Source organism: Tachypleus tridentatus, chromosome 1 (genome assembly GCF_004210375.1).
Source record: "Tachypleus tridentatus isolate NWPU-2018 chromosome 1, ASM421037v1, whole genome shotgun sequence".
Taxonomy (NCBI): domain Eukaryota; kingdom Metazoa; phylum Arthropoda; class Merostomata; order Xiphosura; family Limulidae; genus Tachypleus; species Tachypleus tridentatus.
In genome coordinates, this window is record NC_134825.1 from 167,176,328 (window position 1) to 167,195,071 (window position 18,744).

Consider the following 18,744-nt stretch of genomic DNA (forward strand, 5'->3'; position numbering starts at 1 on the left):
GGTTTTCTAAACACTTTATTTTTGCGTATTTCTATTGTAACAAAGGCTTTCCTCTAATACCCATGACATGAAATCAAGAGCTACAAAGGTAGTATTTCAAGCAAATTTATTATCCTTCTAAATATCAAAAAATGATGAATCTATAGACTAAACCAACAAATCATTTTATATATGTTAAATAACTGTAACATAATATTATATTAAGTGTATATTTTAAGATCTCCAAAATCCATAGTTTAAAAAAAAATTACACAGAGTATTTATTTAAAACAAACATACATTAACAGAAAAAAGGAAAATGGAATAATGATATGGAACAGGACATCATAACTACTCACTTAACAAAACATTTCATAATTTACAGAAAGTTGACAAATACCTCTACACTTTTAACACGAGGAGCTTAGAACACATTTGAAAAGAAAAACAACAGCTATAGATTGTCAAATACCCCTGGTACACTGAATAAATCATAGTTTATTTTGAAGTCTTTGAGCTTCAATAACCTATTTCATATATGAACTATAAACATTTGGTGATAATGAAAATAAAAGTTATTAAATCACAAGTCTATAGAAAAACAAAAACTATCTATAGTTGAATACTAGAAAGGCACTAATGGTTACAATTAAAGTTTTTAAAAAATTAACTCTTTTTGATAAGTAAGTCAATTTTATTTGCACTTGCCCTAAATATATATCTTCCTTATTTCATTACAAAAGTTTTCTAAGTTTTTAACAAAGTTTAAACAATAACAAATTCATTAGTACAAAGTGAAACCTTCAGTCACGTAGTAAAAATGTTGATGTAAGATTCCCGTCTTCTTGAGTAAATCAAATAAAGCTTATTCAGTCAAATAAAAAACAAAACCAAAACTCTCAGATCCAAAGGAAAACAGCAGTCAAATACAAGTGAAGCCTTTTGAACACATTTAGAACACAATGTTCTTGAATACTCATAATACTGTTACATTAACATAAATTTTGTTTAATATAAATGACTATAAGAGTTAAGAGCTCCAATAAAAATCTTTCAGTACCATTGAAACTCTTAAAATGTGACCTTTTGATATCTTGTTTTTCACATGTCTAACATATGTACAAAAGAAACAACTTTAATTTAAATTCTAATTTATGTGACCACAAAGGAAAAAATTAATACAAAATTTAAAGTCAGATAAAAACATAATTCCTCTCCTGTTCAATTTTTATTAAGTTTCATCTCCTGTCAGGAAGAATTTGTCGAATAGAACCATAAGGAGTCATTCCAGCTTGAGAGGCTCCTCTGTTAGTTCCCATCTGAAGGCTAAGCATAGTTTTGCCCATTTCTATTTGTTCCTTTGTAAAGGCTCGCTTATTTACCTCTGCTACTTTCACTCCTATGACTGGTCCATCAAATCCATTTTTTTGAGCCTAAAAGCATCAATTCAAAATGAGAAAAAGAGCACAGTAAATGCTTTTATGTCTATAAAGTAAAAACTGGATATTTAATAAAAATTCTAAAATCTCAGTCACTGTACATGATTTTAAGATGAGATGGTTGATTGTACTTTATTTTCAGGCACATTGTGCTTATATATATTAAGAATAAAAATGATATCTATTTGGCACAACAAAAGATAAATTTTTTATTATTAGTTTTAGATTACTAGTTTTGGTAATACAGTTACCATCATGATAGTTGATTATATTCAAATAACTTCAATTCTCATTACCACAGGTTTAGTACTTCTTATATCAGGGTTAGGGACATTGTTGTGAATATGTATTTCAGAATGGCTGGTATGGATATTTATACTTTTATTATAATCTGAAGATGACCAGCCATTTTGAGATACAGTATTTCAAGTGGGTTTCTCATCATCAAGAATTGTTGTTAATAAGAGCCACTAACCTAATTTCACACACACACACACACCTAAGGATTTACTTTTTAATCAGAACTAATTATTTCACAACAAAATGTCTTTAAATCTAAATACAAAACTTTTTCAAATACATGCACTCAAATGTAAAGTTAAATTCAAGTACTTTAAAATCTAAACAGCCATATTGAAACCATTTTTTTTCTCTAAAATAGCAGATTTCACAAATAAATGAACAGCAGTTTTGATCTACAATATGCAAAACTGATATATTTTACTATACTGAGATAAAATATGTACATAGTTTTCTCTTAAGATCACATGAAGAATTAACTTAAAAGTCTTGAGAAAGCTTGACTGGGTAAAGAAAAAACTTTATTATAAGTGTACAATGTTTCAACAAGATTTTGCTATTATTGGATATAAGTAGTTTACACAGATAAATTAGTATATATATATATATATATATATATGCAGCAGAAAACAGAGAGATCACACAACAGGAAACTTTTTTACAATGTAATATTTGTATCTTGGCATCCATGGTGTTGATTTAGGGTGGGGCTGTTTTCTTCATTTAAGAAACTTTCTTTTGTTTTGCATTTATTGAACTTTGGTTCTTTGTTCAAAATTATTGTGTTTTATACAGATATTATGTAATTTTTTTAAAAGTTACAATGGGGTAAACACGTTTTTATATGTTCAGTGAATCTAGTTTCCAATTTTCTACATGTCTCCGATGTAAAATTCTGGACAGATATTTCATGTCATCTTATAAATGGCATTGGAATTGTGTAAATCTACGTAATTTTTATTTAATAATGATTTTAGCCTGCTGCTTGGTTTCGGAGTGAATTTGATGTCAGCAGAAATTCTGTCTGATGACACGTTTTCTTCAGGTGTAGATTATTTTTGAGTTGATGATGGGGATAAATGGTAAACTGCAGTGTTATATTGTTTGGTGTATTAGTGTCAATTTTGTTTGTGAGTTAAGTTTTAATGTTATTTTTTCTGGTGTTTGTGTGGAAATGTTTTGACGATAGTTAGTGGAAGTTTGTTGGTGTGAATGAAGGGATGCTTTAGAGTTGATTTCTTCATCTAGGTACTCAGTTGAGTAAAGTCTTAAAGATATGTTTATAAGGTTTACTAATATATTAATTTTTTGTTTGGATTCATGGGTGAAATTCCAGGAGATGTAGAAACCTATGTCTGCAATTTTTCTGTGAATTGTGGCTTTGAACTGTGTTGGATCTAATGAAAAGAAACCTGTTTGTTGTTTTCACGTTAATGGTGAATTTAATGTTAGGGTAAATGAAGTTTATGTGTTCTACAGAAATGAAACTGGCAAAAGTGTTACCAACATATCTATACCAGTGTAGGGGAGAATAACATGTGGACTGTACAGCTTGTGTTTTGATCTGGAACATAAATATTTTGAAAAGAACAAAAAAAATAGGGTTGCTCATGCTTAAACCATCTGTCTGAAGAAAATTCTGGTTGTTAAAATTAAAAATGGTTTTTGTTGTTGTGAATTCCAAAAGGGAAAAGAGAAGTGTGTTGGGGATATGAATTAAATGGACTGTGGTCAGTAATGTAAAGATCACATGTAACATTACGGGCTTCTTTTGAGGGGAACTTTAACAAAGAGTGATACAGTGTCAAAGCTGGTCATTAAGGGTTTGTAGAGCAGTTGGTTTAATGTGTTTCTGAAGTTCAAGACATCTTTAAAAAAGGAACCTGCAGAAGTTATGTAAGGTGCAAGGGCCCAAGTTATATATTTACCAAGATTATAGTTAAATAAGTCCTAACTGGGCAGTATAGGTTGTATGCAGCAGTCTTGTTTGTATGGTTTTAGTATGCCATAAACTTGTGGTGTGCACAAGTCAGTTTTCCTTAGATAAAAAAAAAAGATCTTTCCATAATCAAGTTGTTTTTCTTCATGTGTGATAGGCTTTTGTTTCGTTGTTTTTTTATTTATGTTTGTTGGGTTGTTTGGATGGGTTAAAATTTCAGGCATTATTTACAAATGCCTGAAAGGATATTGTTCATTTTGTTGATGTATTCTGTGTGTTATTAAACATTTAACATGGAATAATTATAGTATCCATTCACTATAAAACAGTTCATCAGCATTAAAAAAAAGTCACTTTTATTCTAATCATTTTATGGTAATTTTAATGGCACATGATCTTAGGATTAGAGTTAAGTGTTTGTGTGTTTTCTTTTACTATAACTAAGGAAATGTATTTACAAAACATCATTAACCTATAATGTATGATTATCACAAAATTGCTCAAGATAATTTAATCTAAAAGTCACATAAGAAAAGATGTTAAATATATCTGTAGTTTTAGGTACCATACGAGATACTGAGACTACAAAAATATATGAAGAACAAATATACTTACGAGACCACCAAGGGAATGTAGACAGTTTACCACCTGTAAATAGTAAAATAAAAACTTAAAATAACAGCCAATAAGTCAATCAAATAGTAATAAATATTGCTTACATATATAACTTGGCCAAAATAAATGCATACCAAAACTTAAAAAATTATAAAAATATATCAGGTTACTTTTGTAACAGAAAATGTTTCTCAGGTTGTGTAGGAAATTGTTGATATTTTAATTTAATCACTACAAAACCAAAACGTTCTAAACAGATAATTTAGTCTAGTTTTTCACAGTGAAAGAAGTTCAATTACATACATAATCCAGCAGCCTTGGAAGTACTAAATTCTATGGGCAAGAGCTAGCGAGAAATTCCATTTTAAGTAGCCAGACTCCAGTTCTTTCAGTATCAAGATGGTTAGCACACATTTCCTAACAATCCAGACCCAGTGGGAGCATTATGATGATGACACTACAATGCAAACTTCAATGAGACCTTGTCAAGTGTACAGTCTTCAAGTGTTTCCTGAAATGTGGCTGTGATGTAGAATTATCAGTTTAAAAAAGGTTTAACACTGAAATCCATTAAGTGGCACAATTATAAGATTCTTGACAAAGAAAAATTATGGAAAAAAAAAAGAGAATAAATCAAGCACTCCTTCTCCATAAACATGAGAAAACCAAACAACAACAAAGTTACAACTTTAGTTATTAGCAGCCTTTTATATCCTTTTAATATTCAATAAGCAACTTTCAGACAACTACAGGAGCCCTACATTTCAGCCACACTAAAGCAAGCCTTCAATAACAATCTAGAAATCACCAAGCTTTTACTTTTTTTTGCATCATTGTAACCTTATCATCAAGTTCCCACTGGGGCTCATGTTGTTGTGATGTATATGTTAACCATTTTAATACCAACAGACCCAAAGACAGGTTACCCAAAATATCATCACTCACCAACCCTCTTGTTTAGAGGAATCAACCAGTGCTTCCAAGGCTGTTGCAGTCCCTAATCAATATTCTTTCACCAAAATTTTAAACTAATTTTTTTGTTTTCTTCTTTTTCTGGTAGATTTAATCTTTAATAACAAATTTAAATCTGAAACAAAATGTATTCAATGTTTCACATACCTCCTAATATTCTCCTAAACTCATTTATAGAAAAGAAGGGCAAAAAAGCAAGTATTTGTTTTCATGTTTTTACTTCAATCAAGTATGTATACGTTGAGAAGAGCACTTATTAGAATTTTAAAATAAGATGTCCAGGTTTAAGCTTCAAGAATATAATATCTTCAAAAGAATCTTAAGAGTGAGTTACATATAAATGAATTGCTTACTGACTTACCTCAACAGAAGTAGAAACACAAGTTTGAAATGTAGTATTTATCGATCTATCTTAACGGTTATTTGGCTCACGTTAATGTTCATCATGTTTATCTAGTATTTATCGATCTATCTTAACGGTTATTTGGCTAGCAGTTCATCATGTTTATCTAGTATTTATCGATCTATCTTAACGGTTATTTGGCTCACGTTAATGTTCATCATGTTTATCTAGTATTTATCGATCTATCTTAACGGTTATTTGGCTCACGCTAATGTTCATCATGTTTATCTAGTATTTATCGATCTATCTTAACGGTTATTTGGCTCACGTTAATGTTCATCATGTTTATCTAGCAGTTGTATGTTTAAATACTTACCAAATAAGGATTCTTTTTCTCATAAAGATCATTAACTTGAAAAATATCCCACGTCTTGAGCCCATACTTTACACACCCTTTCAAAAACATCTCGATATTTTCCATCTGATAGTGAAAAAAATATTATGTAATTTTTCCATTTGCTTAAAATAAAACATTTAAAAATGTATAACATTAATACTTAAAAATTAAAACATTAGAATTCAGAAGAACTGTGATAAATGGAAGCTGTCCAAGGGTTAAACACGAGTTAAAATAAGGAATCACAACACATGCTGACTAAACATCCTTTATAAAATATGTACACAATTAGTTTCCTAATTATCCATATCTAAAACGTACTGTTTTGTATTCTATTTTGTAAAAATTTCCATAAGGCCCAATTCAATTTTCTTCAACATTGCATAAAATGTTTAATTTTTACGCTCATGAGTTTTTATACAGATGTAAATTTAAAAAAAATATTAATTTTCCATTATAAAGGTTGGAACAAAGCATCTGAAGGATTTGTTCTGTAGAACTATCTCAGTTCTTTCTAGATGGGATATATAAAGTTTTCTGTGACAAAATTAACTGATGCAAAATACACAGTACCTGTTTCATATAATTATTTGTTTATGTATATTTGGATAAGTTCTTGATAGTGTTCAATTTGTTATTCATATTATCAGTGCTTGCATGTGCATTGCTAGTGTCTCCATTTGCTTTCTTTTTGTGGCATTTTTCACAAGAACTTGTAGATTAAAATGGCAACAATTTCATTTTTATTTTATTTTTTTTGCAAAACTACATTATCTTAATGAATTGGCAAGTTGCCAATCTTTGTTTTATCAACGCTTTATTGTCGGCACGTGGAGGTATTAAAAAACAGATATCAAAACAAATAGCCTAACATGTCCATCATATTTAATTGAGGTGGGATTAAATATGACGTAGGTATTCAACCATCAAAATGTTTTGATTTGGACACATTCATGTGATAAAATGGTCAACATTCTAAAAGATGTACTGCATTAAAAGGTCAAACATCAATAAAACCTTCACAATAATAATAATAATAAGATGATTAAATATTTCTATTAAAAACAGCAAGCTGTACCTACTGACAGAAAAACTGATTAAATATCAGAGTTAATATAATAATGTTACCTCTCATTATAAACAAAATGCAAGTACAATAAAATTACTTTCTTTAGATATATGATGTTAGAAAAACAAATGTTCAAGAAGTCTTAATAGAAAAGAAACAAGAACCCTATAACTTGAGTGTTTCAGAGGTAAACTGGGAGTCTTTACATGTATATATAGTGGGAATTTAACACTTGTTTTCTAGTAACCATGACGATATGTGGCTACAAAACATTAAGCCTACTGTAAAAAAACTAGTCACCATAAAAAATCATAGCAAGTGTAAATTAAGTTTGTCTTTTATACTATCCATTCTTTACTTCTTGTTAAATACAAAACCATAAAACTTTAACAAGACACAGTCAAACAATGTCTCTAATATACGTATTAACACATACACACAGGTTATACACAAGTACACTGTACATCTTTTAACAACTTCATCGCATTAGTTATCCTGCAGATTTTTAATATAAACCTAGAAAGCTTGAGTTATGCTTAAAGTATATTTATCTAACGCCTTTACCCTAGACAACAAGTCCACTTGTTGAAAATCCTAGAGTTTACCAAGGTTTCTGATTTTGATATACCAGCCTTTTCAATCACAGATGTTCTTTCACTTTAATAAACATACGCACCTATAGTTTACAATCTTCCATGCTATAAAACAGTTCACAGCAAATAACTGTGATGTCAAAAGTTTACAAAATATCTTTTCATATTATTTTATCACACTGTAGAAACCCTGTTCGATTTTTTTTTAAAAATTAATTAATTGTCATGAATTAATTTCTTAAGAAATATTAACTAATCAAACTAATTAACTAATCCTCGTTAAAATACAAATGCACGTAAGATACTAAAGATATTTATATCATAAATTTGAAACTGAGATATACAACTAATAAATATTTTATTACTTTACAAGTTTCAAGCATTTTTTAAAATAAGGTTTGCTCTTTGTTTCGGTGCACAATCCAGAATACTAGGTAAATTTATTAATCTTTCAATAATTTATTTTTAATAAATAATCTAAATCTTTGCACAGGTTATTATTAATATATTTTTGGAACATATTTCCAGATTTATTTATATACACGTGTGTATATAATGCTATTTATATCAAGTTTTAAAAATTTAAAAAAAGGAAAGACACTATGTAGATAACTACCTTACATTTTCACAATGTTTAAGAACTTCCTTTTGTGTGTTTAATTGCTTTCAAATCGTATCAGTGAATAACTAACAACGGGTTCAGTGAAAGCTTGGCTTAAAATACATATTAATGAAAATAATGTAGCTCACCTGTTTAAATGGAGCATTTGATTTGTTGATTTTTGATACAGCACCAGGCATTAATCTGTTTATTAGTCTATATGTAATATGGAACAAAGAGATAAGAAGATGTAGTTTTTATATACAAAAATAAATACTTAAAAATCAAAAGAGTTGCTTATTCTTTTAGCTGCCATACACTTTTTATATATTTCAATTTTTTAACTCAAAATACCTAAATAAACTATATAAATAACAAACAGTCAGTTATGGTTTAAATATTCTTTATGTCTATATTTAAAATCGGTTGCAATGGCTTAAAAATGGGATGGTTTGCACCATTAAATTTCATTTTTCTATAAAAATTTATATGTACATAACAAAAACTTACTATAATTATTTAAGTTGGTTTGAACTACCTGTTAAGTATTATTTATTAAACTATGGCAAATAAAGGGCTTTAATACATTCAATCAGAAATTGTACATTAAGCCACTTGAATTTAAGCATACAATATGTAGTTTGTGCTTGAACTTGCTGAAATTTCAATATGTGTCACTGAATTAAGTAAAAACAAACAAAAAAAAAAAAACATGTTCAGTGTTTACAGAAGCCATATAATTAATCAAGTTTTCCAAAGGAGATCAGTAAGTGAGATAAGTAGCAGTAAAACCTTTCACACCAACTGCTGATAAGATAACCATCTCAAAACTATGCCAGAACAGCCCAAGTTTTTCAGCTGGTATCAACCTGTTTTAATTAACCTGAAAAGCAACTCACCACAACCTAGAATATGCAATAGATATTAATACTCTAAAAGTATATACCTAAATCCACACTTTAACAGTTTACCAGCCAAAATGGGACAAATAAACAACTCTTAAAGAAAACACCAATTAAAATTAAATGTTCACAACTTAAAGAACAACCTCAACTAAAAGTAGATATACATTAAATACAACAAACTACCTACTATTTGTATATGTTTGTCCCAAATATTAGAGATTATGTACATATCTTAAAACACTGATAGTACACACACACACACACACACACACACATTTGCAAAACCGATAATTCTGAGGCTAAAACAATGTATAACATCTCTGTTTAGTTATCAATCTGTTTACTTATTACAAAAAAAAACAACAGATTTACTAAACAATTTATTCAAGTTTAAATAATTTTCTTAATATATTTAGGTCTACAGGCATATAAACACAAAATAAATCAACAACAAAATCTTCAACTTCCAAAATAAAAGACACTTTCAAATGAGAAAACAAAAATGCTGTAAACAAGAAATTTTACTTATAAAATTTGTACACAAACACTTCAGAAGAACCACACTTATCATACATTACAAAACATGAAGTAGAGGACATAATTTTTATTTACACAAAATGATATTTATTACACAAGATAATCTTAGCCCATCTCACTAAAAGGCCATTTGCAAGTAAAAGCCAAAAGTTCACTGTTTTCTGGGCAAAAAAGAGAATTATTAAAACAATTAAATACAATCAATATGTGCTGAAAGATGCAAATACTGAGCAATTAAATACAACCAGTACATTTTAAAGAAAAGATATTAAAAGTAAACAATTAAATACAAGTATGCATGGTGAAGATTGCTTAAAGTAAACAAACAGAACCAGTACATGTTGAAAGGTATTAAGAGTGAATGGTTAATAATAAATACATTTACTTCAAATGTTATGCACAACTATAAATCACGTATTACCTATCAGCATTCAGAAATCAAATATTTGTTCAGAACTACTGAAACAGACTGATAATCATTGCACTGTATTAGAGCATTATCATTTCATCCAAGTAGACTTTTAATGAACATTGACAGCACTAACGTTAACCAGACCAGCCAGTCATAAACAAACAACATATCAAATAACTAAAGCCAAATTACAAGTGCAAAAATAATCCAGTGTAACAGGATACAGTGATTAGACTTGTTCAATGTCTGATACAGAGGAAATGGAAATCAACAATATTAGTTTTCATATTCTCACACACGAGCTGTTTTATACATAAATTACTCACTACATTTGTATTTTTAACAGAAAAACAGTTGAATGGACTCTTATTTCATGCTGAAGGATCATAAAAGACAGCTCTAATGTGTTTTAATTCTGACAAAAGGTTCAATGTGACTATGTGAGTACCATCCTTTGTATCAGTATTTCATACCCTTTATGACTTAAGCACTCCTAAACTAACTCTTAATCATTGACATATCCCAGCTTTTAATGTCTAACACTGAAACTGTCACGCATCTGTTCACTCACGCACTTGTCTCCATCTCTCCATTTTGTTTTATTGTGAACAAAGCTATCATAAAATCTGATTTTTTAAACAGAAAAGGTCACAATTAAAGTGCAGCAAATGGTTTTCCTATAACCGACTTCACTGATATTACATATGTCTTAAATAATGGTTAAAAAACTAAGTTAAAGAACCAATAAAAAGCTGGCAGAGTTGCCAGCTCAGATATTTTTTCACCAAAACAACTGTTTTAATGTTTTACTTGAATTTAATATACATTGTTTTCCTTCTTTAATATTACAAGTAGCTCATGTAACACTGATATGTTTATCACCAGTTTTTACAATCTTCAAGAATATTAAGTAATAAATCAGATACAGAGAAATATAAAAGGCACTTTAAAAAGTTGGAAACTGTGAGATATACCTGCACAATGCTATACCATCTTTTAAAGAGTCACAAAAAATCCACATGGTCCTGGAATCCTCTTTCTGGGCTAGTAGGATTAAGTTCTATATCTGTCACCTTTTCTATCCATTCTATTGCTTGAAGAGCTTTATCCATCTGGAACTTGGCCTTGCACTTTAAATCATTATTCAAACAGAAATCAGCTGAACTGAATATACAAGTTTTTATATTACACAAAGTGCATTTTTTTTTTTTACATTTAAGCATACATTATAAATTACTTAACATCTGTCTCAGTAAACAAATGAAAATTTTAAACTAGGCAAAGCACTTGTGTACAATTTAATCTGCACAAAGAACGAAATCCTACTTTAATACACTATGGTCATTCAGAACTTCAAGCAGAAGGGGACTGATGAATAAATCCCATCAACATTTCTACTCTACATTTCATGCATGTTCAGCATTACTCACAATAAAAACACTTTTTATTCACTTGTGTTTTACACAAGAATGTATTTATAAGTTCTACATATTATACACGTATGTACATATTTATAATCTTAAGTCTTTACCTTTAAGTAAGTATATTTTATTTTTGTTATTGAAAGGTTTTAGCTTACAGCAAACTGAATACTTAAGTTCAAAATACATTACTAAATCTATCAACAACGAGTCGTAGTTCTTGTTTAACACAGTTATAAAACTTTTCCTATACAGTCTTACTCTAAGATAATTTGATAATTTTTAATATCTAGCAAACATTCACAATGACATTTCACAAAAATAGTATATAACAATACCATAAATCAATAAATGCAGTTCATCTATTAAGAGTAAAAATAAACAGTAAATAACACCAATATTTGGTTGTTTGCAGGTGAAAATTCTACCAAAAAATGCTACCTTTGTTGTTTTAAGTTACTGGTTTAGATAGGCCAATTTTTTTTTCTCAAGTTAACGGCAAGCAAAATGTGCTGATGTCTAACTATAACTTGTTTTAGAAAAATATTAAATGTTTTTATGCAGGTATACAATTATTACTCACATTTTTAGCACTTTAGTGAATTAATACTGCTTATGATTTCACAAAAAATTTCTCCTTCAAAAAACAAAAAAAAAGGAATTTTTCATAAAATCAATATTGAAGCTAAATGAGCCCACTTTTGTTGAAGTAACTTTTCAAAAACAGCACTGAACATGTAGAAAAACAAAGTTGTATTATACTGTTACAAAATTAAAAAGAAGTGTTTATAAACAATACCTTATCTTTAAACAGATACCTCGAGAAACTCCTTCTCAATTTAAATAAACTGATCAACTAAGTATTTTGTTTCCTTCTGTGCTAGTAAACTTCATCTAGAACTACAGATATGTTTCTGTATAATAAGGTTACCTTTAGAATCTACTTAAAAACTCAACTATACCTAGCCCTTTTTTGCAGGTGTCACAATTAAAGCTGGGCAGTTAGTGGGATTTGATACTCACTGGTTTCTTAAATTGATTATTGAGACTTGGAAATACTCCCTTTATTTAAACACTACTTTTAATTAGTTGATTACTTTGGAAGTTGCGACACTAATTACGTTGAATAACTTCAAATTAATCAAAAAAAATAATAAGAATTCCAAATGCCAATACTCCAAATTAATGAGCCCAATGATTAATCAGTTAACAAATTCCACAAACTGCCCATCTATAATACATGTACACGTCCTTATTATCATCAGAACAGAACAACAAAATGTGACCTCTTCTTTCACAAACCACACTACAGTTTTTCTAACTCATTTCTTTGTAATGAAAACCACCTTACCACCATTTCATTTTCAATCTGTAACAAGTAACACAGTTACATAATCAGTAGATACATAATCTATTAGAGAATATTACCTCCATTTGATGACAAATAACAAACACGCTTTATGAACCCAATTAAACCACAAAAAAAGTTTTTAAAATAAATACATTACACTAAGTAGCCCAAAACTTTCTAAAAGGATGCATTTTTCACTCAACTTATGTAACATTATCGAGATCTTGATCACAAGGCTTTTGAGAAGTACAAAAAAGTCATTTAATGCCTTTTCTCTCGGGAACGTCATCTAGGATAAGATTATTTTATTTTCATAGTTTCTATACAAATCTTTAAAATAATATAAACATCTTGATTTAATCAAATCTCAGTAACACCGTCAATGATATCTGACATTTTCAAAGCAATCAGTCAATTAATCAAGTCCTATCATCACTTGTAACACTAGACGGCCTTTTAGAGAACACTTGTTTGTTCTTGTTTCAGCCACTGTTAATATACAACTCTCTGGAACCATGCCAAACATGACATCTTGCTTCAGAGAAGATGCTGAAGTCCTAGAGATACAACTAAGGAGTTTACATATCTTAATCTCAAATACCAGCTGCTCCAAGAAAACCCCACTTGTAAATCTTTTGGTTCAGGAGGTTTCACACAATCATTTATAATACCTCATTTCAATGAACATAAGATGCTTTGATACCTATTGTTTTCAGTCTACACAGGCCTGACAAGAGGGAAGGGGCTAAAGTCTGGGGCACAGAGAAATATGGGATAAAAATTAATGTATTCTCATTTTCATAATATACTTACAGAAAATTTGCAATACTGCAGGAAATCGCTTTGCTTCAAAAAATACCTTTTATACAGAAAAATTTCAACACATTCAGCTTCTGCCCACCAGAAAAATTCTTCATACACCAATGAATGTACCATGAATTTATAAAGACTTCAAAAAGGGGCCTGGTGACATAACTGTCCCTGGGGCCTGACCTGTCTCCACACCCTGAGTCTGTGATATGGTTCAGACCCATAATATATACTTTCAACTATGCATTCTTCTCACCACCATGAATTTCATTTTTATGGTATTTAAGAAGAGTTCACAGTGCTTCCTTACACTCTCCACCAATCCCTGTAGTTCATATTCTGATACAATAATTAATAACATATCACCTGCACACTTCAGCACATTTATATAGTTCTTACAATTCCAGAAACACTTTAAACTGTTATTAAACCATTTCATTATATATATATTCAGCGTAAACACTGGAGAGACTTCATGAAAGATGAGAAACCTGTCATGTGTCTTCCCTGCTGAACCATTCCAAAAGCTCATTCTTAGTGCCTCTTCATGGTTATTAGAAAAGATTTGTAAGGGTACTCATGTTTTGACTTGAAGATCCTGATGCCATCTAAAATGTTCCTTAGGCACTGGTAGTCTGCTGAGCACAGTCATATTATAGTCAATAAATCAAACTAATAAAGATTGTTCATTCTTGATTCTCTTCCATGAGCAATCTTAGGTTAAAAACTTGGTATATGGTTTCCTGACCTCCTTTGTTCCAGTGACTCACCAGTCAGTTGAGGGCTTACAACAATAAAAATGAGATTTTGATACAAGTTGTGGGTTGAACATAGATAGCTCACTACATAGCTTTGAGCATAAAAAACAAAGGAAACAAGTCTTCTCTATAGCTATCACATTTAAACTGGTTCTTCATTCTTTCAAGAATAACTACTAGTGACATTCTGCAACATATGGAGTATTGTGTTAGGTCTTGCATTCCTTAATTGAGAGAGGACATTGAATTATTGGAAAGGATTCAGAGAAGGGCTACTAGGATGATTCTTGGGGTGAAAAAGTTGTCATAACAAGACAAGTTAAGATCACATAAATTGTTTTCTCTTGAATAAAAAGAAGTTAAGGGAATCTAACTGAAGTGTCTGAAGAGAAAATTGATGTATGTTTAAATGATAATTGCTGTCTCATTTTTGTTTCATTTTTGAAGTTTAGTTTAGTGGATGGAATATACTATTATCAGTGATATCCTATTTATATCATATAATTTCTATTATCAGTGATATCCTATTTATATCATATAATATCCTATTATCAGTGATATCCTATTTATATCATATAATATCCTCTTATCAGTGATATCCTATTTATATCATATAATATCCTCTTATCAGTGATATCCTATTTATATCATATAATATCCTCTTATCAGTGATATCCTATTTATATCATATAATATCCTATTATCAGGATCTTTCAGCAAACTTCTGGTATTGATGCCACCTTTATACTATATACAGATGTGATATCTACTTGACAGAATGTGTAGAGATAATTATAAAATCATAGATAACTTATTTTTAAACAAGGAATACAGATAAATACAATTAAAAAGAGTAAGTGTTACTGAAACTTTTTCTTCTTCAAAATAACAATTTATTAAGTCAGGTGGAAAAAGGAAAGTAAGGTTCAATATAAACTACGTGGAATATAAATATAAAAAAAAAAAACTTCTTGTATACAAGAATTATTTGCACTGTACAATAAAGAAAACAAATTGATTGACTGAATGTAAGTAAACAAATAATTAGATTTCTCATAGTTATTTACAGATATTTCTTAGTTAACTCCCAAAGTACTAACATGTTTTTATATCTTTCACTATTAATGGACTCAACATATATAGCAATTTTCAGTATATCAAACTGGCAAAAAGAAAAGGTGAAATCTTTTATTTTTATATAAAACACATGTAGGGAACCTGAACAGTAATCAGTTGGATTACATGCAATGCTGATGGCAGTTCTGTTTACATTATTTGTGACTCTGTTACTAACAAAGTCATGGTCCCAGAAGTAGAGTGGTAAATAGTTTAAAACATTGGTGTTTAAAAATCAACTTGGGCTCACATAATTTCAAATGATAATCCTAAAATTGAGAGATTGAATGTTATTGCATTTTTATTAACTGATTATGATAATATAGAAAGTATTGAATGTAATTTTAATACACTTACTAAAGTAAGGAATGGAAATGTACTATTAGAATACTTTGGTTTTGCTGGAATACTGAGAAATTAAAGGTGACTTGATTCCAGTGTTCAAAACTGTTAAGGTTCGGATCATCTACCTTGGTTGGTAGGATTGAAAATGCAAGCTTGAAAACTGGGGGAAAAAGATTCTTGCTATCAAAAGATGTTTTTCAGAAAAAATGATTTCACTATTAATTACAAACCTGTTTACTGGTTTTGATGATTCTGTCATGAGTTCTGTTACTCTTAAACTCTGTTGAAGAGGTGAAAGATTACGAGGGACTACATTTATTTATTTTTTCATGCTTTAATTAGTAAAGGGATGACTCAATGGATTGAGTTACTGTCATTTAGATTTTTTCTTAAGACAGGAGGTTAAGTTAAAAAGTGCTTTACTACTCTTCTAAAAGGCAATTTAAAATAAACCAATAACAATTCAGTTCACTTTAAATAATAATGTTGGTTTAAAAAAAAAGAAGGTTGAGGATGAAATTAAAAGATACTTATTTCTAGTTTTAATATTCCACATTTGAAATATCCTAACTTATAGCATTTATATGAAATTAAATTATAAAAATTTAACTTATGTAATATCCAGCTACCAATATTTATAAAGAGAAGCTTATTTACTCTTACTATAAGCCAACACCCTGTTTTCACGAGAGCAAAAGCCAAGACTTTTAGACCAGTAGCTGTCTCTAAGATTGTATCCACTGTATCAGTTGGATGTCCTGTTACTAACCATGCTACATGTACACAGATTACAAAACAAACCAAGAGACTTCCTGGAACCTAAGATGAATCTAATGTGAAAAATTTATTACAATTTTACCTTCACATTTGGTTAAATAATAAATTGTTTAGTGTACTTTCAAGATCTACAGAAATTAGAAGACACAATAAGATTCATGCTAGTTCCCTCTTTTCTTTCTTTTTTTGTAAATTATACATACACATTTCTATATCATGCATCACATACTTAGCTATGGAAAAAATCCATATATCACATTCTAGTACAGTGATATAAGACGTGCGATTTTTTCACACGTGTTTTTAGTAAATATTATTTTTTTAGAATAATTCTTTACGTATACAGTATAGGATATATTCACATTTTATATAAGTTTGTCAAACTGCACGCTATATGAGATTTTATTAATAATATATTAAACATCTTAACGTCCAAAAATCATTCAAAAACATCTAAAGTTTTATACTTTTTGAACGTTTACCCATACGTAGAGTGCCGAACCTTGCGAGATTTGGTCATTTGATATACTAATAGTAGTAGCAATATCTACACTATTTAAAATAACATTTTAAATTTAAAAGTAATATATAGGTTATGTTAGATTAATGAACAATATGGTAAATAGCAAAACTCAACAAAAACTGCAATTTGCGAAACATTTATTTGTGTAAGATTGGGTAGTGCTAACAACAACAAACTCGCCTCAAACAGTACGTACGTAACGCACTAACGGTAAAATTAACCGCGAACTTTTTAATTTTAAAAATAAACAGTTTACAAGTAACAAAATGCAAACATACCTTTAACATACACTCTCGAGAGAGACCGTAAGTAGGCCCTTGAAACGCCATAAGAACCTATAATTATAAATTGAAATATTAACAGATACAAATTATCAAAACTATTCACAAACGAAAGAACATGAGTACGAAATTCACATGGCGCTCTCGGATAGAAACTAATATATGACGTCATTAAAAATTAACCAATTAGATTATAGAGAATAAGTACACCGCCTCACACAGATAGAGAGCAACAGGTTTCAATTTTGTAGCACTTAAGAAGCTGACAGAAGGATGGAAATCATTTTCAATCAAGACGACAAACAGATTCAGATATTTCTTTGTTCGATCCAATACTTTGACTTACACCTTTTTCAAGGGTGTTGGTTATTCAAACCAGATCTTTTATCTATGAAACAGTCGGTTACAGTAAAATTATTTCGATATCTCTCGGCAATTATCACAACACACTAACAGGTGATAACAAATTCTTGTCTTATAATATCGGTCTATCTAAATAAAAACTTTGAAAAAGTAAATTAATTTTTCCGATAAAATGAAATATAGTGAAATTCGATAGTTTAATCTGAGAAAATGAAATTATTATAAAAATGTAAATAATGTATTCCAACTAAATAACTTAAATATTAAGATGATATTAAAGTCTTTTTTATAGGTAGCTGGCTCTGGGATGCTGTTATTTTGCAAAATGATTTATATTATTTGATGAGTTGAACGAATAAATGACAGATGGCTTTCATTTAGAATAAATGCTCCCCAGTGGCTCAGCTATAAGTCTGTTTGGAATTTCTGTACTCGAGGGCTATTAGCCGTCCCTAATTTAGTGTAAGACTAGAGGGAAGGCAGCTAGTCATCACCACCCACCGCCAACTGGGCTACTCTTTTACCAACGAATAGTGGGATTGACCGTCACAAAACTTCCCCACGGCTAAACTAGCAATCAACCCGCGACCCTTGGATTAAGTCGCACGCCTTACGCGCTGATTATAAGTCTGAGTGCTTTATGTAGCTTTGTGCACAATTCTAAAAAACAAACAAATCAACCAAAAATACTGATTTCAATTGAAATCACTACGATTGCATCAAGGAATATAGAATAGTTACAGAAATTCAGTTGTTGGTATTGGTCACGCACTATAACGTTATATAAAACGTCTTTTTCAGCTTCACGTGATTTATACTGGAATCAATGAGAATGCAGAAAGGAACAGAGAAAAATAACAAATATTCAAGTAGTCACGCACAATGCCGATCGATTATT

At 29.7% G+C, this 18,744-nt stretch overlaps 1 pseudogene across 1 annotated transcript; it reads right to left on the reverse strand.

Moving 5' to 3' along the window:
- On the reverse strand, positions 1-17,641 carry LOC143229965 (muscle-specific protein 20-like; annotated as a pseudogene). Its single transcript, XR_013016141.1, has 7 exons — positions 17,481-17,641; positions 13,031-13,162; positions 11,076-11,231; positions 8,397-8,463; positions 5,964-6,068; positions 4,273-4,305; positions 1-1,412 (listed from the first exon to the last, which is right to left on the reverse strand). The product of XR_013016141.1 is annotated as a muscle-specific protein 20-like (transcript).
- Positions 17,642-18,744: the final 1,103 nt, after the last annotated feature.